At 36.5% G+C, this 27,468-nt stretch overlaps 1 long non-coding RNA gene across 1 annotated transcript; it reads left to right on the plus strand.

Annotated features, from left to right (window-relative positions):
- The first annotated feature begins 1,348 nt into the window (after positions 1 to 1,348).
- LOC140691276 (uncharacterized) lies at positions 1,349 to 27,189 on the plus strand. The gene is made up of 4 exons (XR_012066858.1): positions 1,349 to 1,633; positions 6,586 to 6,633; positions 25,689 to 25,830; positions 26,943 to 27,189. It is a non-coding gene; the product is annotated as an uncharacterized lncRNA (long non-coding RNA).
- The last annotated feature ends 279 nt before the right edge of the window (positions 27,190 to 27,468 follow it).

Genomic DNA, 27,468 nt, shown 5'->3' on the forward strand with positions numbered 1-27,468 from the left:
AATTTTAACACACACTTATTATTTATACCCTGCTGATTCCCAAAATGAAGCAGAGGAAACTCAGTCTAAAAGATATCACTTTAATTGAATAAATTAGAAAGAAAAATGAAGAAAATACCTAAGTGATATTATTGAATACAAAATATATGTTCTCTGACGCTCAAAGTGACAAAAAGTAAGATATTTTATTCTTACTATATAGTGAAAGTATACGTCAGATTTAGAAGAGAGACGTGTTTTATGAGTACAAATTTCTAAAATTTGTTCATCACAAAGTGATAGAACTGTTTATAAGTAGCATTGAAACTGTTGGTATCTGTTTTCAATGGTGGTTTAATGGGACATAAGTTTCAAAATTGTGTCTCTTTTAAGACCCCCAAATCTAATTGTAACATGTATTCTGAACAACAAAAAAGAAAGCAATTTGTTAAGTTCATGGTAAACACAGCCTGTCTTGCTTCTTACTGCTGGAAGTCTTCGTGCAGTGGGTAGGACGGCCATGCCTTGACTCTCCCAGGACAGTTCCCATTCTTCCTGTTGCTCAAGCTTGCTGATTAATAACAACCTTTCACTTCCGAGAGGTGTCAGACAGGATGATAAATTATATGGTCATTCTATAAATAGCTTGCTCGCAAGATTCGGTGACAAATGTCATCAGACACAGATGAGTAATAGCTCCATAGCTCTTAGAATTGTTAATATTGAGTGCTTTTCTCTTAATAACAATCAAGTAAGAGAAACATATTAAGATGAACTTAAAAAGCCATGTGAAAAATACTGGAAAATCTAAGTTAAAGTATTTTAATTTCTTTTAAGGAACTACTTTTTCTCTGCAAATTCTTTTCCCCTCTCCCATCATCATCATTGTTCTTTAGAACACGTCACTGTTATGAACAAATTTCCTTATACTTAAATATGTAAATATAGACCTGGTGCTATATCGGTGTCTGCTGAAAAGAATGATGACTAAAGTTTTCCATGTGGAAAATTCATTCATAAGAACACTGAAAAAAATACATTTCTTCCCATACGTCAAGGCTGTCATTTCAATGACTTGTTTGGAGGTTTCTTTCCAGTGGCTAAGAAGACTGTAAGTTAGAGCCACAGTGAGAGAGAGGTAATTGGTGCCCTGGCACAGGACAGAAAGTTCATGTAACACAGCAGGAAGGCTGTTGGCAAAGGGAGACAGCAGGAGCTGTAGAATTCTCACATCTATCAACATTTATGAGGTCAGCAAACAGTGAAACTGTGTTCGTTGAGCTGACCTTTTATTTCTGCGCGTGTAAGTAAAAAGACAAAAATGCTGGTTCCTTTCCTGAAACTTTAGTTGCATAAATAAGTACAGATTTTCAGTTTTCCACAGATGCAGTCTACTTACATATTAGGGGATGCTTTAAAATAATTCTTTGATTTCTTGGTCTAAGGCATGGAAATCAGCAAGTGTTGAAATGCTCCCTATACATGAACGATGTTTTGATGCAGCGCCAGGGTTCAGGTTTTGGAGCCGTTTATTCAGGGCCGCTGTTGGTGGGATGACCACAGGAAACCAAGAAAGAGAGCGGGTGCTGGATGCTAGAGCCAAACACGATTCAAGGTCCTAAGGGAGAAGTGTGCCCAAGAGAGAAAAAAATAGGTAAGAACTGAAATCTCTGTATAAATAAGTCAAACGTGATTAAGAGTAAAAATAAGAACAATGCATAGACATTAAAGGCTAATTTTTTCTTTTTTTTTAAACTTTTTTTTATTGAGTTATAGTCATTTTACAATGTTGTGTCAGATTCCAGTGTAGAGCACAATTTTTCAGTTATACACGAACATACATACATTCACTGTCATTCTCTTTCACTGTGAGCCACCACAAGATTATGTATATATTTCCCTGTGCTACACAGTACAATCTTGTTCATTAAAGTTTAATTTTTGTGTAACTGAGAATGATCTCTCATGACTCTAAAATGCTGAATGCCCATAAATATAAATAAAAAAAAATAAAATAAAAATTTTATTAATAAAATAAATAAATTAAAACGTGTCATATCACGTCACTTCCCTGTTCAAAACATTGTAACTGCTAGTCCTCTAACTCAGAGTAAAAGCCAAGTCATTTCTTTATCTTACAAGTCTCTTCATAATCTCTCACTCATCTTACCCAGTTACCTCTCTGCCCACTTCTCCCATTCTTGTGCTTTCAACACAAATTTCCCCCTCACAGGTCAAGTGAGGGGGAAATTTGTGTTGAAAGCGCAAAATTTTTTTAATAAAAAAATTTTATTAATAAAATAAAAATTAAAATAAAATAAAAAAATATTTTTATTTATTTGTTTTTATTGAGGTCTAGTCAGTTTACAGTGCTGTGTCAATTTCTGGTATACAGCAGAATTCTTCAGTCATACATGAGTATACATATATTCATTTTCATACCCTTTTTCACCATAAGCTACTACAAGGTATTGAATATCTTTCCCTGTGCTATACAGTATAAACTTGTTTATCTTTTATACATACCAATCAGTATCTACAAATCTCGAACTCCCAGTTTATCCCTTCCCACCCACCTCCCCCTGGCCACAAGTCTGTGTTCTATGACTATGAGTCTCCTTCTGTTTTATATATAAGTTCATTTATCTTTTTTTTTTTGATTTCACGTATGAGTGATATCATATGTTATTTTTCTTTCTCTTTCTGGCTTACTTCACTTAGAATGACATTCTCCAGGAATATCCATGTTGCTGCAATGGCATTATTTTATCAGTTTTATGGCTGAATAGTATTCCATTGTATAAATATATCACAATTTCTTTATCCAGTCATCTGCCAATGGACATTTAGGTTGTTTCCATGTCTTGGCTATTGTAAGTAGTGCTGCTATGAACATTGGGGTGCAGGTGTCTTTTTGAATGAAGGTTCCCTCTGGATATATGCCCAGGAGCGGGATTCCTAGGTCATACAGTAAGTCTATTCCTAGTCTTCTGAGGAATGTCCATACTGTTTTCCACAGTGGCTACACCAAACTGCATTCCCACCAACAGTGTAGGAGGGTTCCCTTCTCTTCACACCTTCTCCAGCGTTTATCATTTGTGGACTTTTGAATGGTTAAATAGGCCCATATTTTTAAGGCAACTTTCAAAAATTTTTTTCTCATCAGAATGAGACTGACTAAGCAGCCAAGAGTTTAAATTAAACCATATGTGATGATCCTTATTCTGTTTAAGAAGGAAAATGAAGTGTTTTCTTTTTCTTTCTTTGCTACCTTACACATGAAAAAGGTATAAGGACTTTGCCCACCTACTGCCACCAGAGCCTATTCTAAACTAGTGTTTGTTATTTATTGACTATCTACTATGTGTCAGGCACTGTTCTAGGCAATGACAATAAATAAAAACAAAATAGAAAGACATCTATTATGGAGCTCATGTTATGGAGAAAAAGAGAGACAAAAAAGAAGATAAGTAAAATATATGTGTGTAAGATAATGATGATCATCAAGAGAAAAAAAGGGAAAGTGCCAGGCACGACCATTTTAGATTGGTTAAGGAAGATCTTGCTAAAAATACGACGTGTGAGTCAAGACAGGAAGGAATTGAGGGACAAAGTCGTGTGACTATCTGAGAAATGAACATTCCAGCCTGGGCGTGGAAGGTGCAAAGCCCCAGGTGAGAGGTACTTGACCTGTGAGGGGGAAATTTGTGTTGAAAGCGCAAGAATGGGAGAAGTGGGCAGAGAGGTAACTGGGTAAGATGAGTGAGAGATTATGAAGAGACTTGTAAGATAAAGTAATGACTTGGCTTTTACTCTGAGTTAGAGGACTAGCAGTTACAGTGTTTTGAACAGGGAAGTGACGTGATATGACATGTTTTAATAGGATTTCTCAAGATGTTCTAGTGGTCAGATACGGAAGTGAGGAAAGAGTGGAAGCAGAGACACCATTATAAAAGTCAGAGTTGAGAATGTCTTAGACCAGGATGGTAGCTGTGGAGGTGACAAGAAGTGATCAGAGTCTGGATGTATTTTAAAGCAGGCTGTATTTGTGGATGTGAATGAATGCAAGAGAAATCGAGGTGTCAACATAAATCCATAGTTTCTGGCCTAAAGATAGAATTTCCCTTAATCATGATCGGAAAGAGTGTAAACAGGGGAAATTGAAAGGGCTCGGCTTAGTACCTACTAAGTTTGACTTGCCCATTAACCATCAGCATAATCTGCCAGTTTCAGAGCCAGAGAAGCTCAAGAAGTCTTCCTTCGCTTACAGCAGATCTCAGCTGCTGTCTGTTAAGCAAGATGCCTACTTTGGATGGTCCACATCTGTTTGTTCTTTGTGGATATAATGGTCCAGATACCATACGCCACAAGTGGGAGTATGTTAGTATGTTTGGAAAGCTCCTGAGTTTGTGCTGGAAGCACGAATGCGTTGGGGTGAAGAGAGAATTGGAGTAATGGTTGGTGATACTGTGTTGACTGTAATCTCTGGTAAAAGTGTGATGTTCACTTGGTAATAAGATGTAATAAATCATAACTACCTAGTTAGTACTTTCAAATTGATTACTTTGTTTGTCCCACTCCATATCTGTTCTAGAATGCAACCTTTCAGAAAACCATCCTTATTCATTTGTATCAAGTTGTTTGAATGAAAGAATCAGTGATGTGCTCACATAATCCACTTGTATTGACATTTACTAGGAATCCGTTCTGTAGTTTAGAGAATTATTGTTTTGCATAAAGCTGTTATTTTCTGCAAAAGAATGAATTGCCAAGCTTTAGAGGACATATAGTATATAATTACGTAATTTTTTCAAAAGTTAATTTTTCTTAAAATACTTAGCACACTTCTAAGGCTGAAATTTATTTTTACCTATTAAACATAGTTTTTCAGTAGAACTCATTTTAAGGCTTTAAAGTTTAACTGGATCAAAGAACAACACTAGAATTTTTAGGAGGGGAAGACAGAGGTAAAGGGAGAGTGTAAAAGAGAAGAAGGGTGGAACCAAGAAAGGACAAAAATAAGTAGGAGTTGTGAATGAAGAGAGAGATGCAGGAAGGATTATTGTCAACATGGACTACAAGACCTAATTCCATTTCTCTACTGAGTGTTCTGTGACCCACCAAGTAGCAAAAAGGCACAGAGTACAAGTCCGTTGGGAGCAAAGCTCAAATTCTATCTTTCTCTTTGTTTACCTGGGACCAGAGTAATAAAAGATGGTGTGAAAATTTGAGTCTTTATGTAGTGTTGCATTTGTTTTCAGATTTATTCATTTATTTCCAGATAAGAGTTTTATGAAGACTTTCACCAAATTTAAGTTTTCATTTTTCCATATAACAAAGTATAAAATAATTTCCTTCACTTTGAAAACAAGAAATGATTACATTAGTACCCAATAGCAAAATGAGTCTGCGACGGGTAATTGTACTGGAGTGATCTACCAAAGCTGAAGGAAACTGTAACATTTGAATAAGAAATAAAAATTTTAAATGTTCAAATTGTTCAAATTGTATTTCCAGCCCAATTAATTGAACCAAGACTTCAAAAAGAAATTTGTATATATTTTTTCTAACACCACATCTAACTTTTTTTTTTTTTTTTTACTGACATCACAGTGGAGGAACACAGATCTTAAGCAGCAAACTTTGGGAAAAAAATCATTTCAGATAAGCATAAATGTTATGAGTAGTGTAAATTAGAATAATGGGGTCAAAGGTAATTGAAATTTGCGGGTTGGGGAAGGAGGCTACATAAGATAGAATGTTTAGGTGATGCCTCTTTCATGAAGGGACATTTGAATGAAATTATAAGAAGAAAACCATGAGGAGATAAGTGGAAGATAAGGTAAGAAGACAAGAAGAAGGCTGGGCCTAGAACTACATTCCTTGCTCTTTCTTTGGGAACTGAAGCACCAAGAATGCTACTACGGCAGAGAGGAGTAGGAAGGTCAGAGGTTAGGGGGGCACGTTAGGAGCACAATGCAACATATTCTACTTTGGAGACCATGCCAGGTGAAGGGAGGTAGTGTACCCTCCATTAAGGAGCACAAAATCTGAGCTAACGGGCTGGGCAAGTTTATGAAATCTCTTTAAGAAGACAGAAAAACAAAGGTAGGGCAGTTAAAGGAGAGGTCACCAGAAGCAAGAAGACAATTCTAAAGAAAATACATGTTTAGTTACATAGTTTGGAAAAGGTGTTAACTTTTCTACAAGCCTATGATTTCCCCGAGGACAGGCTCTTTGTCATTCATTTTTTTATTTCTGATGTGGTCTGCTTACCCCTTCCATCATCCCCCAAAGCATCTATAATTGATTGTGTTTTTACAGAATAAATATTCATTAAATATCTGTACAGAGTATTTGTGACGTGGAGCACTTAGGCAAACACTATATGGAATTTCACTCACAGGTCATTTGAAAGGGATGGATGCACCCAGGAGAGAGGGGAGGGACACGCTTTCATGGCCATCCACCACAGATAGCGCATACCACGGGAAATCTCAAATACATGAAGATTATTTTTGAACCATTCTGTACGAATTTCTCCAGAAAACTCCATATAACCTTTGTTTGAGTTTCACTTTCAATTAAAGTTTGTATATTTTTCAGACTCATCCTTTTCATCAATGAAGAAGGAAAAGAGCAATCACACAACTGGTAAGAGCTGGGACATAATAGCGCGCCAAGCTTGAAGTTAGCGGTGGCAACAATAATTAACAGATAATGTCAATGCGAAGAAGAGTTGTCACAAGAAAACGGTCTCCAGCTGTTATATAAATGTTGAAGTGAGACCCATTTTTCAAAAACAAATGTCAAAGTTGAGACAAGGATTTTTATCCCGTAAAGTAATAACCTTTAAGCAACATTCTACTGCAATAATTTATGTTTGATACTTCAACCTTGCTCTAAAAATACACCAGGAAAGGTAATTATTATAATAGAGATGCTATAATTGTGTCCCAACAGCTATTTGTTATCATGTTTTCAATGTTGTGATTACACAACTTGATCAAAATTTAGCTTTTTAACAATTTGGAAATGTTTTGATGTCTTTTCCAATATAACTAGTTATCATCTTATTTCCTATGTAGATATCCTGCCTACTTGAAAATAATGATTAACACCTGAGAGTTAAACGGCAGATTATGCCCTTTTTAAATCAATAACCATGTCTTTGTGTTAAAATTCACTGTTACATTTTTATCTAATACCTTCAATTGGACATTATAGATTTTATGCCTATTTTTTTAACTAAGTTACATTTTTGCCCTAACAAATATATCTTCCCAACTCTAGATGATGGAAATATCACAAACCCAGATGACAACTAAGTAATCACATATAGATTATTACACGACTCATGAGCTAATTTTGGAGGGTATTGCTAAAGTTGGAGATCTTTGTGTGACTTACCTTATTTAAACTTACTTTGTTGAAGTAATTGTGTGCCAGTTGTCAATTTATCGCTTCTCAGTTGAAAAACCTCTTTTATTTCCTGCTATGTAATACTGAAAATAGTAATGTAACCTTGAAAATATTTCTCCTTTGCCAGTTGGCACAATGTTAAGTTTTGATTAGGCAGAATGCTGGCGGGACCCAGCGGAAGGAAGGGGCTGACTTTTTTGGTTTCAGAGCAATGCACTTGTTAAATTTCTGCAGTGTCCAGCAGCCAACAGCACTCCTCCTTGAGTAGCTTCCCCCAGAAGGTAACCTCACAGTCCATGACCCTTGTGAGAAGGTAGCCTCACAGTCCATCACCAGCGAGTTCCACAGTGCAGGATCTCAGCAAACATTTCCACCATCCTGTGGGCAACGGCCACACCCTCTCCAACAAGATCTGGGGCTGCACCTTGGCAGGAAATTTCTTCCATATTTGTTCCTTCCTTTGGTGCTCTGCCTCAGCCAAAAGGAAGAGGCTCTTCCCTGTATCTGCTCTTACTGTCTCCCCATTAGTAAGCAATCCATTATAATTAAATCTTTACATCAATCTTCTTTATATTAAACCTTCCTTGTTAAAATTAGTGTGTGCTTTGACTAGACCAGGACTACTGTCAACTTCATCCCTTCATTTTTGTTCTTGTTAAGTCCCTAGAATGTACTGGGTTATTTTCTTATTGAGGTAAAACTTATTCAATATAAAATTAACTATTTAAAATTATATAATTCAATGCATTTAGTATATCCACAAATGTTTGATCACCGCCTACCTCTATCTGGTTCCAAAACACTTTCATCCTCCCATAAGAAAACTGTTCTCATAAAGTGGTCACTCCCATTTCCCCCTGGCAATCATCAATCTGCTTTCTGGCTTTATCCGTGTACCTGTGCTGATTATTTCATATAAATGTAACCATATAATACCTGACCTTTAGTATCTAGCTTCATTCACATAACATAATGTGTTCAAGTTTCATTCACATTGTGGCACGTAGTACTTCATTCATTTTTAAGCTGAGTAACGTTCTATTACATGCATATACTACGTTTGCTTATTTATTTATCCAGTGAAAGACATTTGGGCTATTTGCACATCGTGGCTATTGTGAAAAGCTATAATGAATATTCATGTACCAGAATTGAAATGAGTACCTGTTTTTAATTCTTTTGGGAAATATACCTAGAAGGGCAAACACTGAGCCATATGGTAATTCTGTTTAACTTTTTGAGGAATCACTGAAATTTTTCCATGGTGGCTGCATCATTTTGTATTCCCATCAGCAATGTCCAGTTTCTCCACAGTTTGGTCATTTGTTCGTGTTTCTTTGGTAATAGCTGTCTTGGTGTGAAGTTGTACCTCACTGTGATCTTCATTTGCATTGTTCTAGTGATGTTGAGCACCTTACGTGCTCGTTGGACTTTTGTGTATCTACTCTGGAGAATTGTCTATTCATGTCCTTTGTCCATTAAGTTGAGTTGTATGTCATTTTTGTGGTTGAGTTGGAAGAATTCTTTATATATTCTGGATAATAGATCTTTATGATTATATATGATTTACAAATATTTTTTCCCATTGTGTAAATTGTCTTTTTTAACTTTTTGGTAATGTTCTTTGCATGAATCCTTACGTGTTTACATAGACCAACTTATCTACTTTTCTTATGTTGCTCACACTTTGGTGCCACATTGATAAATCCACTGTCAAATCAATGTCATAAAGATTTCTCCCTATGTTTTCTTGTAAGAATTCTATAGCCTTATCCCTTATATTTAGGTCATTGACCCATTTTGAGTTGATTTGTGCATACAGTGTAATCATCAAATTTAAGCTTTTGCATGTGGATATTCAGTTGTACAAGCATTGTTTGTTGATGGGCATTCGGGTTGCTCCCATGACATCACTGGTCGTAAGTAGTGCTGCAATAAACATTGGGTTCATGTATTTTTTTCAAATTAATGTTTGTGTTCTTTCCAAATACATACCCGGAAGTGAAACTGCTGAATCACATGGTAGTTCTACTTTAATGTTTTAAGGAACCTCCATACTGTTTTGCATAGTCGCTGCACCAGTTTACATTCCCAGCAGCAGTGTAGGAGAGTCCTCGTTTCTCTACATCCTCTCCAACATGTTATTTGTAGACTTTTTAACAATAGCCATTTTGACAGATGTGAGGTGTTACCTCATTGTGGTTTTAATTTGCATTTCTCTAGTAATTAGCGACACTCAACACCTTTTCATGTGCCTGTCTGTCTTCTTTGGGAAAGTGTCTATTCAAGTCTTCAGCCCATTTTTTAATTGGATTGTTTGGTTTTCAATGTTGAGTTGTATGAGCTGCTTGTATATTTTGGATATTAACCCTTTGTCAGTTACATCATTTACAACTATTTCCTCCCATTCCATAGGCTGTGTTTTCACTTTGTCAATGGTATATTTTGCTGTGCAAAAGCTTTTAAGTTTAATTAGGTCTCATTTGTTTATTTTTACTTTTATTTATTTATTTATTTTTTGTCTTGGGAAATTGATCTAAGAAAATATTGCTACAATTTATGTCAAAGAGTATTTCATCTATGTTCTAGGAGCTTTATGGTGTCATGTCTTATGTTTAGGTCTTTAAACATTTTGAACTTATTTTTGTATATGGTGTGAGGTAATATTCTAATCTCATTGTTCCATGTGTGACTGTCCAGTTTTCCCAGCCCAGCTTGTTGAAAAGCTGTCTTTTCTTCATGTATATTCTTGACATCTTTGTCATGGATTAACTAAACATAAGTATGTGGGTTTATTTCTGGGGTCTCTGTTCTGTTTCCTTGATCTATATGTCTGTTTTTATGCCAATACCATGCTGTTTTGGTAAATATAGCTTTCTTTGTAGTAGTCTGAGGTATAAAAGTGGTATACATCCAGGTTTGTTCTTTTTTAATCAGGATTGATTTGGCAATTCAGGGTCTTTTGTGGTTCCATACAAATTTTAAAATTGCTTGTTCTAGTTCAAAGAAAAATGTCCTTGGTATTTTGATAAGGATTGTACTAAATCTGTATATTGCTCTGTGTAGGAAGTTTATTTTATAATATTTGTTCTTCCAATCCAAGAGCACAGGATGTATTTCCATTTCTTCAAATCATTTTCAGTTTCCATTATCAATATTTTACAGTTTTCAGCATATAAGTCTTCATTTCCTTGTTTAAGTTCATTCCTAGGGTCTTTTGTTGTTGTGGTGGTGGTTTTGATGTGATTTTAAATGGGATTTTTTAAACTTTCTCTTTCTGATATTTCATCTTAAGAGTATAGAAATGTAACAGATTTTTGCATATTTATCTGTATCCTGCAACTTTGCTGAATTAACTTAATAGTTTTAATAGTTTTTGAGTGGAGACTTTTGGGTTCTCTATACAGAATATCATGTCACCCACAAATTGTGACAGTTTTCCCTCTCTGTTTCCGATTTGGATACCTTTTAATTTGTTTTTCTTGACTGATTGCTCTGGCTAGGACATCCAGTGCTATGTTGTACAGAAGTGGTGAGAGTGGGCCTCCTTGTCTTGAATTTCACAGAAAGACTCGAAGCTTTTCACTGTTGGGTATCATGTTGGTTGTGGGTTTGTCATGAATTCCCTTTATTATGTTGAGATATGTTCCCTCTATACACACTTCAATGAAAATCTTTATCATAAATGGATGTTGGGTTTTTCCAAATGCTTTTTCTGGGTCTACTGAGATAATTATGTGGTTTTTATCTTTCTTTTTGTTAAAGAGGTGTATCACATTGATTGATTTACATGTGTTGAACCATTCTTTTGACCATGGAATAAATCCAACTTGACCATGGTATATGATACTTTTTATGTATCGTTAGATTCAGTTTCTAATATTTTCTTGAGGATTTTTGCACCTAAATTCATCAAAAATGTGGGCCTGTAATTTTCTTATTTTTTAGTGTTTTAGTGTTTAGTTATTTTTCCTTGCTTTGGTATCAGAATAATGGTGGCCTCATAGAATGAATTTGGGGGTATTCTTTCTTCAATTTTTTGGAATAGCTTGAGAAGGACAGGTACCAGTTGTTCTTTATATATTTGGGAGAATTCCCCAGTGAAGCCACTCAGTCCTGGACTTCTGTATTCAGTGATTTTTTTTTAAATTACAGATTCTAGTTCACTTCTAATGATCAGTCTGTTCAGTTTATCTGTTTCTTCTTCACTCAGTCTGAGGACACTGTACATTTTGAGAAATTTGTCCATTTCTTCTAGGTTGACCAATTTATTGCCATAACTGTTCATAGTATTCTCTTATGGGTTTTTTTTTTTTTGTATTTTTGCTTTGTCAGTTGATATTTCTCCTCTTTTGTTTCTTATTTTGTTTATATGGTTCCTCTCTCTTTTCTTCTTGGTGAGCCTGGCTAGAGGTTTGTTGATTTTTTAAAATACCAGCTCTTGGTTTTATTAATCCTTTCTATTTTTTATCTGTATTTTATTTATTGCCTTTCTGATCTTGATCATTTCCTATCTTCTGCTGAGTTTAAAGTTTTTTAGTTCTTATTTTTCTAATTCTTTTAGGTGGGAGAGTAAAATGTTTTTTGAGATTTTTCTTGTTTCTTGAGGAAGCCTGTATTGCTATGAACTTCCCTCTTAGAACTTCTTTTGTTGCATCTCATAGATTTTGTAAGTTTGTGTTTTCATTGTCCTCTGTCTCCAGTTATTTCCTGATTTCTTTTTTAATTTCATCATTAACCCATTTAGTTTTTAGTAGCATCTTGTTTAGTCTCCACACATTCATTCTTTCCCCATTTTCCTTTCTGTAGTTGATTTCCAGTTTCATACAATTGTGGTCAGAAAATATGCTTGATGTATTTTCCATCCTCTTAAATTTGTTGAGGCTTCTTTTGTGACTTAGTATGTGGTCTATCCTAGAGAATGTTCCTTGCATGCCTGAAATGAACATGTGTTATTCCTTTTTATTTTGGATGTAGTGTCCTGTATATATCTGTTAAGTCCAACTGGTCTATTGTGTTAAGACCTCAGTTGTCTTGTTAATGTTTTGTCTGGATGATCTATCTGTTGATATCACTAGAGTGTTAACGCCTTCTTGTTAAACTCTCCCTTTATGTCATTTAGTATTTGCTTTATATATTTAATTTCTTCTGTACTGGGTGTGTATATATTGCAACATGTAATATCCTCTTCTTATATTGATCTCTTTATTATTATATAATGCCTTTTGTTGTCTTTCATTATAGTTTTTGTTTTTAAAGTCTATTTTGTCCAATACAAGTATTTCTACTTCCTCTTTCTTGTCATTTCCATTTGCATGAAATATATCTTTCCATCTCCTCACATTCAGTCTGTGTGTGTCTTTCTTCCTGAAATGGGTTTCTTGCAGGAAGCATATTGCAGGTTCTTGTTGTTTAATCCGGTCAGCCACCCTATGTCCTTCTGTTGGAGAGCTAAGTCTATTAACATGCAAAGTAATTGTTGATGGACATGTACTTATTGCCATTTTATTCCTTGTTTTCCAGTTGTTTTTGTAGTTCTTCTTTTTCATTTCATCTTTTCATTTTTCCCTTTGTGATTTGAGGATTTTCCTTTGTAATAGTCTTGAGTTCAATTCTTTTTGGTTTTTGTGTATCTACTGTAGGTTTTTGATTTGTGTTTACCATGGGGTTCACATATGTTGACCCATAATTATATCTACTTGTTTTAAGTTGATAATCATTTAAGTTTAAATGCATTCAAAAGATCTACAATTTTTACTCCCCTTCCCCATATTTGGTTAGATGTCCTATTTTACATCTTTATGTGTATCTTTTTACTGTTTATTGTAGCTGTAGTTGCTTTTACAATTTTTCCCCCAATTTTTAATCTACATACTGGCTTATTTAAACGATCTTCAATCCTTACTGTTTATTTGCCTCTCCTATAGATTCTTGCTTCTTTTCCACTTAGAGAAGACCCTTCAATATTTCTTGTAGGATAGTTTTTGTATTACTGAATTCTTTTAGTTTTTGCATGTCTCCGGTATTCTTTGTCTCTCTTTCTATTCTAAATGATAATATTGCTGGGTAGAGTAACCTAGGTTGACGGTTTTTCCCTTTCAAGACTTTGAATATATTATGCCACTCTCACCTGGCCTGTAAATTTTCGACAGAGAAATCAGCTGATAATCTTATGGGACTTCCCTTAAAAATGGCTCTATTTCTCTCTTGCTGCCTTTAGAATTCTTTATCTTTTGCTGTTTTAATTATGATATGTTTTGGTGTGGATCTGTTTATGTTCATCTTGTTTGGAGCCCTCTGTGCTTCCTATACATGGATATATTTTCCTTCTTTATTGTTGGGAAGTTTTCAGCCATAATTATTCAAATACATCTTTGATCCCCTTCTTTCTCTCTTTCCCTTCTGCACCCCCTATTATACATAGGTTGGTGCATTTTATTATTTTCTAGATCTCATATGTTGCTTTAACTTTTTTCATTCATTTTTCTGTCTGCTGTTCTGATGAGGTGATTTCCATTATTCTACCTTCAAGATCACTTATTCATTATTCTGTGTCATTTAGTTGGCTGTTCATTGCTTCTTGAGTGCTTTGTACCTTAGAAATTGAATTATCTATTTTTGTTTGAGTTAACTTTATTTTTGCTTGTTCCTTATTAAAATGATCTACTTTTATAACAGTAACCCCTCTTAATTTAGTTAGCATTTTTATTACCACCTTTTTGAATACAGTGTCTGGTAGACTAATGATCTCTTTATTCTTTCAGAGGATTTGTCTTGCCCTTTCAATTGGGAGAAGCTCCCCTTCCTTTTCATTTTCTTATCTTTCTCTATATCTATGAATTTAGGGAAACTACTATCTTTTGTGATCTTTAAGGAGTATTTTAATGTGGGAGCATCCCTGTGTAGATTGAATGTGTCAGATGTCTTTGGTATCAGGGCTGGTTTTGATGTGGGCTTGTCTTTCCTCAAGGTGTGCTGGCCGCTATTGCCTTGATAGAAGATGTGGTTGGTTTTGGAAGATCTACAGCCTGTACAGTGTGGGAAGTGGGATTTCTTTTCTGCTCCATGGCTGTTTCCACAAGTTAGGGGCTAAGTCTACTCCTTAGTTGCTACAGCATAAGCCCTGCGAGTCAGGCTTGAGCAGGCTTTGTTTCCTCTGAGTTTGTGTTTTGCCCCAGCAGATGGGAGTGCTGTAGCAAGTGAGACTCCTGTGCTCACAGAGGTCTGATGTGCCACCTAAGCAGACAGCTACAGCTCTGCTCAGACATAGCCCAAGGTTGCATACCTACCCTTGTTTTGGTTGTCCCAGACCTAGTGCAAGGCTATGACGTGAAGTGTGTAAGGCTACAGTATTCCCAGGCTGGGCCTGGGGGTTGAGGTGTTCTGGTTGCAGGAACTGTTCTGGCTGCAATGCCATCAGGGATCTGGGCTGTTTCTGGGGGTGCTGATGGATCTAGCACCAACACTGGTTGCCGTCACCCCTCCTGAATCACACACCAGGCCCTTGAGCCTCCTCTGCATCCTTAGATCTTCTCCCAGGACCTGTCTGCCCCAGATCCGGCAGCAAGCCAGAGCACCCACTTGGCTGGGAGCAGGACAGCAGAGTGCTGATTTCAGTGGTTCACAAGGTGTGGCTTGAGTAAGCACCAATAATGGCCACCACTGCTGCACCCAGACTACATCCCATCCCCCGATCTGTGACCTTAGACTGAGTCTTCTCCCAGGACCTGTCTGCTCCAGATCCAATGCTAAGCCATAGCACTGAGTATGTGAGACTGAAGCATTTCTTGACAGGGACTGGGGACCACAGCTTGCTGGTCATGGTGCCTCTTCAGTAAACACCAACAATAGCTGCTGCCACCCCATCCAGACCACACCCCAACCCCCTAGGCTGTCTCTGCAAAGCTAGATCAGTTCTTTTCCTTGGGCCCAGCTGGCCCAGTTCCCATGCCAAGCTGTGATGTGGAATGAGTGGGCTGAGTTGTTAAAACTTACTTGGACTGGGGAGAGCAGCGAGGCAGCAGCCACTAGTGCTGCGCTGTCTTCATCCTGGTTTTTGGCAAGCTGGTGCCTGTGCCTTCTTTGTGACAGCCCTTCTGTCTCTCCTAGTGGTTCTTCCAGTAGCCGGGGGCTTTGTCTCCTCTGTGTAGGACCGACGGGACTGGGGCACCCAGTCTGTGGCTTGACCCACTCACTCTCCAGGGGGAGGGTCCACCCATGTGAACTTTTCCTGTCAGATCCCTCTCAGGGGTGGAGGTTCTGCCCCTAGGTCTTTTCTCCATCCTGCCTGGTATCATGGAATTCTTTCTTGTAGCTTTGGTTCTTCTGCCAGTTTCCAGTTAGATCTCCATGAGAGTTTTCCCACGTGTAGATGTGATTTTGATGTTTTTGTGGAGGAAGGTGAGCTCCTCATACTTCTGTTCTACCACCTTGGTCTGAATCTATTCATCAGTTTTGCCAGCTTCATGACTGTTTCAGTGGAGTGAGTTCCATACTTTGCCAATTTCCAGGTTGTCACTCTTGAAATGTTGTTAAATGTTTTATACAAAAAGTAACAAATTATTAAGACAAAATTCATGAATTACAAATGGAAATAATTCTCTCATTTGCATTCACAACTTACTTACGAAGACATTCTCTACAGGATCTAGATTACTGACAAGCTTCGCTAAACCTCTGAATTCTGTAATGTGATCAGATTATTTTCCAAGCTTGCCCTTTTAACAATGGCCTTCATGTTTTTTGAAAAGCTATTTAGAATTTAAAAGTAGTAAAATTTCTTAAGCAGATGTCTTTACAAAGGGTCTTATTCTATCTATTCTAGCACATTTTATTGGAATTCAAGGACATAGTATAGAAACATTAAAAATCTTTAATTATATTAAAATTATAAAAACATATTATAAGGGATTTCCATTTTCTTTTAATATAATCATGAATGCAAGTTTTTACATGGTTAGACCAAGACTAAATATCTTAAAATTTTTAGGCTATAAATGATCGTAAACATCTAAATTCTCCCCTAAAAAATCATGCTGCTTCCCAGAAGATGTGAGAAACCTTCCTCCCCAGGATGGCTTAGCGTTGTCACACTGTATAGACCAGAACACCAGGTAGTTTTCTCCTCTACATTTCATTCCAGTTAAAAATGAGAAATTAACTCAAGAAGAGAACTCATTTTGTAGTAAATCTGTAGACTCAATTCCATTCTTGTTTATGCTATGAAGAGACACTGTATTTGTTTGTTCATCAGTGACGGGTGCTACCACTCTTTGGCTACTTGGAACAATGATGGTATGAACATCAGCATAATTTTTTGTGTGTGAACAGTTTTCCACTCTTTGGGGTATATTCCTAGGAGTGGAATTTCTGGTCATACGGTAACTCAATGTTAAACATCTTGAGGAACTTCCAAAATGTTTTCCAAAGTGGCTTTCATTTATATTTCTTGTTTATTTTGTTCACCACTGTATCCCCAGCACTTAGAACACTGCCTAGTAGGTCTCAATAAATAGATATTGAATGAATGAATGAACATAATTTTTGTACTTACTAACACATTTTCACTATAACAAATCAGTGCCAAGCACTTATTTAAAAGATAGGATTATAAGGAGACATTCTTAATTTCAGTCTCATTAGCTGAAGCAGAAAAGAATCTCAGATGATAACCTACAAGTCAGGAGCACATGCCTTAAGAAACAATCCTCATGAACATAATTTAAGAATACAGGAATTACACAAAGTAACTGACCGAAATATATCATAATTTATTCATAATTAAAACATAGTGAATCAGCTCAGTTGGCTAGTATATACACTACTAAAACCAAGGTGGTACGTTTGAACCCCATAAAAGGTGGTTCTGTTGGTTTATGCAGTGGCCACATATCACAGTCCTCTCTCTGGGCAACTGAATGCTGTAAAAAAAAAAATAATAAATCGATTGCAACTTTAGCAGAAATGGCTAGCTCTTCTGGACAAGATGCTTGGGGTTCGTTGCCAGTTTCAGAACTCTGTCTATATTTACACAATACTCAGGTGCAGATTTAAAGGTAATATTTACCCTATGTAGTCCAGATACTTGAGTTCAAAACAATTCAGAAGCATGATTTTATTTTAAATTCATAGGAAACTGTGTGCCCCCATTTGCTATTAACGCTACTAAGAGTTATGCGTATGAATCCAAGGAAGCAGTGATTCTTATCTATCAGACATTGATGTGTCGCTGTATTTTGAACACTAGGCGTCATTTGTGTCAACTTGAAACAATCAGTGATCTGAAAGAATCCGAAAATCACTTTACAAAGTAGAATTTGTTTTCTTAAATAATGTCGATGATAATGAAATGCAAGTTCACACAGAGAAATAATTTTCATTTAATATTTTTATTATTTTTTTCATCTAATTTAAATTATCTTAGGATATTCACCTAAATTGATTTTGATGTTGTATAATGAAATGCTGTTCAAAGCCAAGCATTTAAAAAAGATATGCATGGATGTTCTTACAGTCAAAATGGAAAAATGTTAGCTCTATAAAAGTTGAAGGGAGGCAGCGAGACTGCCACCATTTAATTCCTGTAAAACATTAGGCATGGGGATCTCAGCTTTACATATATCTCATTTAATTTTATCACCATAGACAAAATGCTATAATCTTCAGTTTATAGAAAGTAACGCTGAGACTTTAGAAGGTTTATGAACTAAAGATGCTAAAGGAGGAAGTGGCAGTCCTGGGATTTAAAACTACTTAGCTAGTAAACTGTAATACCATGTTCCAAAAAGTTACCATAATTTTAAAATAAATCTCTTTGTAAACTTTAGATTTTTTCTAAACAATATTATTATTATATAGTTTTTTTTCATATGACAATAGTAATACATGGGTGTTGAAAATTAGGCAGCATATATAAGCTAAAAATAAAAATAAAAGTTATCCAGTCTTATCAGTGTTCAGTATTCAGAGAACAGAATCTTTTCCACCACTCTACACCAAAAGAGACTTTACTAAATACTAAATGGCTTGCAGCATTATTGTAAAAGGTAAAAAGCCAGATTCTAGGCTGTGCTATTGGGCCACTGATTCTTCAATGATTAGATGTTAGAATTCAAAATCATGCTATGACTTTGCTGCTCCGCAGTCTACTTTGTGACTATGATATTACACAACAGCAAAATGAATGTCCCATGCTCAGCTTGACAGTCACATTATAAGTGGCTCAATATTGGGGTCCCTTTGACAATGTAGCAAAAAATCAAACGCTTCCATGACTATGCTTGAGAGCAGAAACGGCGAGAGTGTATTTTCTGCTTCACTAGTAACTTCCAAATCTCCTGCAGTAACATGGGGTTCACAAGGGTTAAGTAGATACAGAGCCCAAGCTTCGGTGGAGTCCAAGAAATGGAATTTCTAACTTTCTAGTCTCCACAAGACAGGAGCGCATCTAAGAAGATGATGAAAGAGGTGTTGAGCACCAACCATCATAGCTGCTAATCCCAACATCTGACATAACCACAGTGAACGTTTCTTGCTTTTCTTAATATTTATAAATCACTAAGTCTGTACCTACTTCTCTATAATCTAATTATTTTATTGAATACCTGAGTGGTGTTCAATTTTATGGATATATCACAATTGATCTAATAAATACCCTATTTGGAAGTGCAGACAGTTATAACATTTTTAATATTACAAATAATGCTTCAATAAATATTTTTGTTGCTAAATCAATTAACACGTTTATGACATTTTCCTTAGGATAAACCCTTAGAAGTGAATTTCTAAGTATGCAAAACAATAATTTTAGTGAAATAGAATATCAATTTATTTTTTTAACAGCAGTGTACACAATTACCCACTTTTCCCCCAAATCAAGCCTACACTGGGTCTTATCTCTTTCTTAAAAGATTATCATTTTGCTAAATTTTGTAGCTGCTTGACTCAATGAGGTGTGAATGTTCAGGAGCTTACTTCTGGTCTAAAATCTTGGGAATAATTCTTGGTTTTAAAGGGGCTACAGAGAACAGTGGTTCTCAGTATGGTCCCAGGACCAGCAGCATCTTCACCAGGAACTTTGACATGCAAATTTTCATACCCCACTTCAGACTTACTGATTCAGAAACTCTGAGAGTGGGGCCTTGGATTTGTGTTTTAACAAGCCCACCAGGTGATTCTAATACATGCTAAGATTTGAGATCGCTAATTTAAAAGATAAATAATGACGACTCCTACATCCCTTTTTTTTAAAAAATCAAAGACAAATGTTTTAAATTTAAATTCATTTATACACACATTATTTAGGTAAAAATTTATAAAGATGTGTAAATCTGACCGTATCGTTCATTTTTCCAGTGAAGTCTTTGAAAAAATGCACTCAAAATAATGGCAAACTTTTTAAAGTAGTAACTTCTATTTTTGTAAGCGGGATGCAAAGAAAATTGTATTCTTGTATATTTCTGGTAGAAATATGATTTTACTTTATTTTATTTTCAATGTTTCTATGTGGTTTTCTTTATTCTTTTCTTGAGTTATAGTCAGTTTACAATATTGTGTCAATTTCTGGTGTACAGCACAGTTTTTCAGTCATACATGAATATATATATGTTCATTTTCATATTCTTTTTCAATAGAAATATAATTTTAAATGTGATTTCATATGGCAGAATTCTCTTCCTTGGGAATCTAAATCATATAAATAAAATTCTAGGGCGGGAGGGTGTAGCTCCAGCGGTACAGCACATGCTTAGCAGGCATGAGGTCCTGGGTTCAAACCCTAGTACCTCCTCTAAGAATAAATAAATAACCTAATTCCCTCCCCACACCGAAAAAAAAAAAAAGGAAAAAGGAAACAAACAAAAAAAGAAAATTCTCAGTATGTAAGTAAACATTACTTAGAAAGTTTACTGCCACAGCCTTACAGAAGGATCCATAGTGATGAATAACTAAAAATCAAGTAAATCTCCATCAGTAGGGAAAGATGAATAGATGACGGTAGAGCAGTACATTGAAAATTTATAGTCACTTAAAATAAGTAAAGCTACCCAGTCGAACTGGATGAGTTTTCATTCATTACAGTTGGGTAAGAATTGTAACTTTTTGAGAAATAGACAATGACATAACACCTATTCATACACATGCCTATCCATATACTTATTTAGTTAAATGAGAGGAGATGACAAGATGTGTGCTAAGTTCTTAAATGGCATAACTACTGGGGATAGAGATTGGTTGCTAATGTGAATGGAGAAGTAGAGAAAGGTCATACTCTTATTATCACATGCTTTTATCAGTTGTACCTGCCTGGCTGAATAGTCCTTTGATCTCATTCTTCCTACTCTGTAAGCATCTCCTGAGGATGGATGAGAAGCAGCAGCACACTGCAATCATTAAGAAACTAAATTCTGCAACCGTACGGACTTAATCCAAATCTAGACTCTGCTACCAATAATTACATGGCCTAAGAAAGACTCCACCACTTCTCTGAGACTCAGCTTTCTCAGCTGTATAATGGGGAAATACCAGCGCCTACCTCATAAGTCCATTGTGAGAATTAAGTTAGTACACGCGGAAGATAGAACTATGCCTTGAGTGTGCTAAATGAGTTAGTATATGATTTATTAAAACAATTAGCTTACAAAGTATTTAATTTTATTTATTTAAGACATTATCATTATTAAATAAAGTAAATAACAGATGATTCAAAGCAGATGCTCAGAAGTTGGTACAGTTCCTGAAACACAAGTGACCATCTTCTTTCTCTCAAAAGACCTATTCCTCTGACTCCTCCTCTGCCAGCCTCCCTGGGAATAGAATAGTTTATCCATTCCCACTATATCCTGGTATTTCTCTACTTTCCTCCCTCCAGTTTTATTGATCTACAATTGCCATACCAAACTGTGTAACTTTAAGGTATATGATATACTGATTTGGCTCACGTACATCATGAAATAATTACCATTATTGGTTTAGTGAACACTATCATCTCATATAGGTACAGAATTAAAGAAACAGAAAAATATATATATTTTATTTATGATGATAACTCCAGGATTTACTCTCTTAACAACTTCCATTTATCACTTACAGCAGCAATAGTTTTCTTTATCATGTTGTACGTGACATCCCTAGTACTTATTTACCTTGTAACTGGAAGTTTGTCCCTTTTGACTACCTTCCTCTAGTTCTCCTTTCCCTCACACCCTGACTCTGGTAGCAAGAAATCTGCTCTTTTTTTTTTAAAATGAGTTAGTTAATTAGTTAGTTAGTTAGTTCCTGAACATTATGTTAGTTCCTGGTCCATAATATAGTGATCCAATATTTCTGTACATTTAAAAATTTTCCCCATAATAAGTCTAGTGGTCACCTGTCATCCTACAAAGATATTACATAATTATTGACTATGTTCCCAAGACTGTACATTTCAGACCTGTCATTCAATTTTTTTGGTAACTGAAAGTTTGTATCTTTTAATCTCCCTTTGCTATTTCTCTCCATCCTCCACACCCTTCCCCTTTGGAAACCAGTATTTGTTCTCTTTAACTATGATTCTGTTTCCTTTTAGTTACGTTAGTTCATTTGTTTTGTTTTTCAGATTCCACATCTAAGTGTAATCACATAGTACTTGTCTTTCTGTGTCTGACTTTTTTCACTTAGCATAATACCATTTATGTCCATCCATGTTGTTGCAAATGGCAAGTTTTCATTCCTATTCATGGTTAAGTAATATACATATATATATATATAAATATATATATCTCCACCCACTGATGGGCACTTAGGTTGCTCCTATATCTTGGTTACTATAAATAATGTGCAACACCCATAGGGGTGAATGTATCTTTTCTAATTAGTGTTTTCATTTTTTTGGATAAATACCCAAGAGTGGATTTGCTGGATCATATAGTAGTTCTAGTTTTAATTTGTTGTGGAATTAAATATTGTTTAATTCCATATAGTTTTCCACAGTGGCTGCACCAATTTACATTCCCACCAATAGGGCACAAGGGTTTCCTTTTCTCTACACTCTCACCAACATTTTTTTTTTAATAATAGCCATTCTGACAGGCGTGAGGGGATGTCTCATTGTGGTTTTGATTTGAATTTCACTGATGATTAGCAATGTTGAGCATCTTTTCATGTGTTTATTGGCCATCTGCATGCCTTCTAAAAATGTCTACTCAGAGCCTCTGCTCATTTTAAAAATTAGGTTGTTTGGGGTTTTTTTTTTTTTTTGGATGTTAAATTGCATGAGTTCTTTGTATATTTTGGAATATTAACTCCTTGTTGGTTTTATCATTTGCAAATATCTTTCCCCAATCAGCAGGCAGTCTTTCTGTTTTGTTGGTAGTTTTCTCCACTGTGCAAAAGTTTTTCAGTTTGATCTAGTCCCACTTGTTTATTTTTCCCAGTTTCCTTTGCTGGGGAGACTTATCCAAACAGATGTTGCTAAGACCGATGTTAAAGAGCACACTGCCTATGTTTCAGGCCTTACATTTAACTCTTTGAGTTTATTTTTGTATATGATGTGTGAAAGTAGCCCACTTGGATTCTTTCACATATAGCTGGCCAGTTTTTCCAACATCATGTATCAAAGAGCCTGTCTGTCCCCTGTTGTATAGTCTTGCTTCCTTTGTCATTGATTATTTGCCGATATAACTGTAGGTTCATTTCTGGGTTCTCTATTCAATACCATCAATCAACGTCTGTTTTTGTGCCAGTATTAAATTGTTTTGTGATTGTAACTTTGTAGTATGGTTTGAACTCAGGGATCATGATATCTCCTGTTTTGATCTTCTTTCTTAAGATTGTTTTGGTTACCTGGGGTCTTCTGTGTTCCCATACAAATTTCAGAATTATTTTTTTGTAGTTCTGTGAAAAACGCCCTTGGTATTTTGGTATGGATTATACTGAGTCTACAGATTGCCTTGGGTAGTATGGTCATTTTAATATTCCTCCAATCCATGGGCACAGTGTATCTTTCCACCTGTCTATCATCTTCAGTTTCTTTCATCAGTGTCTTATGGTTCTCCAAGTACAAGTTTTTTACCTTATTAGATTTATGAGCAGGTGTTTTATTCTTTTTGATAAGATTCTACACAGGATTATTTTCTTAATTTCTCTTTTGGATAGTTCATTGTTAGTGTATAGAAATGCAACAAATTTCTCTACATTAATTTTGTATCTTGCAACTTCACTGAATTCACTGACGAATTCTACTAGTTTTTAAATGGTGTCTTTAGGATCTCTACGCATCGTATCATGTCACCGGCACACACTGACAGTTTTACTTTTTCCATCTCAATTTGGATTCCATTTATCTCATTTTGTTATCCAGTTGCCGTGGCTAGGGCTTCCAGTACTATATTGAACAAAAGAGCAAGCATCCTTGTCTTCTTTTATCTCAGAGGAAATGCTTTCACCTTTTGACCATTACGTATAATGTTAACTGAGGGCTTATCATAGATGGCCTTTATTATGTTGAGGTATGTTCTGACTATACCCACTTTGTTGAGGGTTTTTATCATAAATGTTGAATTTTGTCAAGAGAACAGAAAGCACAAAGTCAAACAGTTCGGTAAAGAACAAAGAAAATGGGCCGAGATCAGGTCAGGTAGGGCTCCAGAGGCTGCGTTAAAGCACTGTATACATCTAGGGCACGATGGGAGGGCACCGGAGTGACGTAACAAGTGTCCTTTTTAAACAGTTAAACATGATGGACTGAAGATGTGTGTTCCCGCCCCTCTTGAAATGACACTGAAATGACAACAGAGTGAGAAAAGGCAATAAATTCAACAGGACAAAGAGAATAGAAAAAGACACAGGAGACCACAAAAAATGTCAAGAGCTTTACAGGATGGAAGCAGGTGAAGGAGGAGTAACTGCTTTCCGGAGCACAGGCAGCTTAAACCTCCAGAGGCAGATGGCAGATAAGAAGCTAAGCCCTACCTCACAGAGCCTCAGAAAAATACAAATATGGAAGTACCTTGTACTGATTCTCTAGGAGATGGGGGTAGGGTGAGAGGCTTAAAAAGGTAGGGTTAGGAGTTGGGTATAATTCTTAAGATGTCTTGAGACTCAAGTCTCCACCCACACAACTCTATGGTCAACTGATTGCCCTTCCCCATTCTTGCAAATAAAAGTTTTTCTCTGGAGATAGAAAGACTCCAAACATAAGATGACAGAATTCCAAGAGGGTAGAATGAGGCCCAAAAAAGGAGGTTTAAGTAAAAGCAGACAGACTTTAATTAAGACCCCATGTCTCTAATGAAACATTAGGTCGTCCCTCTCTGATATTCTGGGGTGTGTCACTTCAAAGTACCCTGAATCTCCCTTCAGTGAAGCCCACTGCTTATAAACCTTTCTAAAGCACTTCATCCCATATTATAGTGCTCTTAAACATAAATAGGTAACATTTATATTTAGTCATTTATATCACCAGACACCTGAGAAAATCCCACAACATCAAAAGCAACAACTAACAAACAAACAAGCAAAGTTATTCAGAGAAAAAGACACAAGACAGAAGCAGTGGAGAACCTTAAAATATATATAATCAATATGGTCTGAAAAAGAAGTACAGATGATATGTATCCATGAAATAAGAAACAACACAATCAAAAAATATGTATACAAATCTTAAAATGATAATAACTGAAGCTGCAGTAATTCAATAGAAAAGTCAGAAAAGAAAGTCAAGGAAATTTCTTCAAATTTCAACTACAAAAAGTAAGGGGTGGTAGAGAGAAAAGAGGAGAATAACACGAATTAAAGATTCCGTCCTGGTGGTCACAGATGCAACATGAAGGAGTTCCAGAGAGAGACTAAAAATAGAAAGAAATGGAAAAATAGAAGGCAAAGAATTATTGAAGGAGTAAATCAATAGAACTTCTCAAAATTGAAGAATTCAAAATGGAGTCTCGTAAATGCTCACTGAATATCTATCAGGATGAATGAAAAAAAAAAATGAACACAGTGGAACAAGAGAAGACACCAGACCTTCCAGAGTGATGAATCGGGTTGAGTTAAAGGATCCGGGGTCAGAATAAAACCAGACTTCTCAGCAGCGACACCCATGCACACAAGCCAGCAGCACAGTCCTCATCGTTACCACTTGGGCGTGAACGGTACTGCCGTTCTCCAAGTTAAGGCGTATGGGAGGAGGCCCAAGCGTGTCCAGGAAGTTAGAATTGGGCCCCCCTGAGTCTGAGCTCCCTGCAGAACACAGAAAAGAAGGTGGAAAAGCTGTAAGTTAACATGTAATATTTGTCTCTCGCCTTCATTTTCAGATTGAGCTCAGCTGTTCTGAGATTTCCTCATTTACTCCCCCTCTTACTTCCTGTCTTTGGAATCGAGTCATGTTTGAAATTACAGTCTCAGGGATGAGTCTCCAGTTCCCTTTACCTTGGGGGAAATGTCTACCTTAAGGAGGTAACTCCCTCCCCTCCAGATTTTGAAAGGGGCTTGGGAAGGGGAAAGAGAAAACATTGGAAGAGGCCTGGGCCTGCCGGGAAATCAGGGAATGTTGCATGCCTAGAATTACCACCCAAGAAGCTAGTTAGCTCACACAGGAGTTCTCATAGGCTGTTCACCCCCCAAACCAATTCCTCCTCTTCTTAATGCAAAGGTCATACAGAGGGAAGCTGTGACAAAGACCTTTGTGACTATCAGTGCCTCACATAGCACTTAGCACAGCGAGTCGTGCTCAGTGAGTATCAGTCTAACCTCCTCTCAAGAATTCACAAGATAAATTCTTGTTAGCTTATCCTTCATCGTTGAAACAAATGACTTTCCATCTAGTTTCTACTTTTCCAAAGCTCTTACTGGAGCTGTTAATAAGTGATATGAAAAAAACTGACTTGATTCACCTGTTAATAAGCTGTGAGATGGTCTAAAGAACAAAGAAAATAAATCAAAATCTGACGGTATTTATTTTAGATGAAAGCAAAAAATTTCAGATGAATTCAGAAAAATGAACAGCCAAGTGAAATTAATTCTGCTTGTTGTGGGAACACAGCAGTAAAGTAGTAACGGGCCAGGAAGGGCATCAACAAACGCCAGGAAGGTTATTTTCAGAACTTGCTTACCTAATAATGTTTAACACTGAAACCAAACATAAGAGAGACGTTCTGCGTTATCCCACGTAAGCAAGTAGGGTCTGTAAGTAGCATAAAGTTACTGACTTGGTCATCCCGCACAACAGCTTGTTAATACAGTAAATACGCAAATGCAGCCTTACATTGCAGGCTGTTTTACAGGGCTCTGTCTGTCTGGATTGTGGAGGGCTGGAGGACAAGGGCAATTGGAAAGGGTCTTACTAAAATGTATTACTTACGAAACCGAGCAGGACTCTGCGGGGCCTTCCTGGGTACAGAATCCCCTGTCCGTGTCCCCCATTTCTTATTTGTAGAAAAAAAGGCTTTAGTTTCCTGAGCCTTCCGTGAGTTCCCAAGTGAGTAGAACAACAGAGTCATAGGACCTCCTACCCTGTCTTGAAGGGACACAGATAACAATCTGATCCATATCTTTGAGTTGTTCTGTAGAAACCAAGACCCCCTCCCCCCCATGGAGGATGGTGACTACTCGCTGACGGCAAGGAGGGAGGCCCCAGACTGGTTGGAACCAGAAGGCTGAGATTTCCAAAACATCGCCCTGTTACCTCTCCACCAACCAATCAGAAGAATGTCCACCAGCTGATTACACATCCTCGGACTCTCCTTCCAACACGGTCTTTAAAAACCTTTGCCTTTAAGCCGTTTGAGCATGAGCTTGCCCGTTCTCCTTGCTTGGTGCCCTGCAATAAACTCCTTGCTTTGCTGCAAACAACCCGTCAGTTTGGTTTTCTGTGCTGCGGACACACGAGACTTTGTTCAGTAACACTTAGCTTCAAACACAGTGGACATTCAGAAATTTTTTAAATTGACAGTGAAATTATTTCTTGAGTCAATCTGATCTAAAAACAACCCACATCAATGTGCATAAAAACAAAACAGCAAATGAAGCCTACAGATTTTACTGTCTTGATACAAGATAAAAAGCCCTGCTTGTACCAGTTGTCGTATGAACCAG

The sequence above is a fragment of the Vicugna pacos genome, chromosome 34 (genome assembly GCF_048564905.1).
Source record: "Vicugna pacos chromosome 34, VicPac4, whole genome shotgun sequence".
In the NCBI taxonomy this organism is placed as follows: domain Eukaryota; kingdom Metazoa; phylum Chordata; class Mammalia; order Artiodactyla; family Camelidae; genus Vicugna; species Vicugna pacos.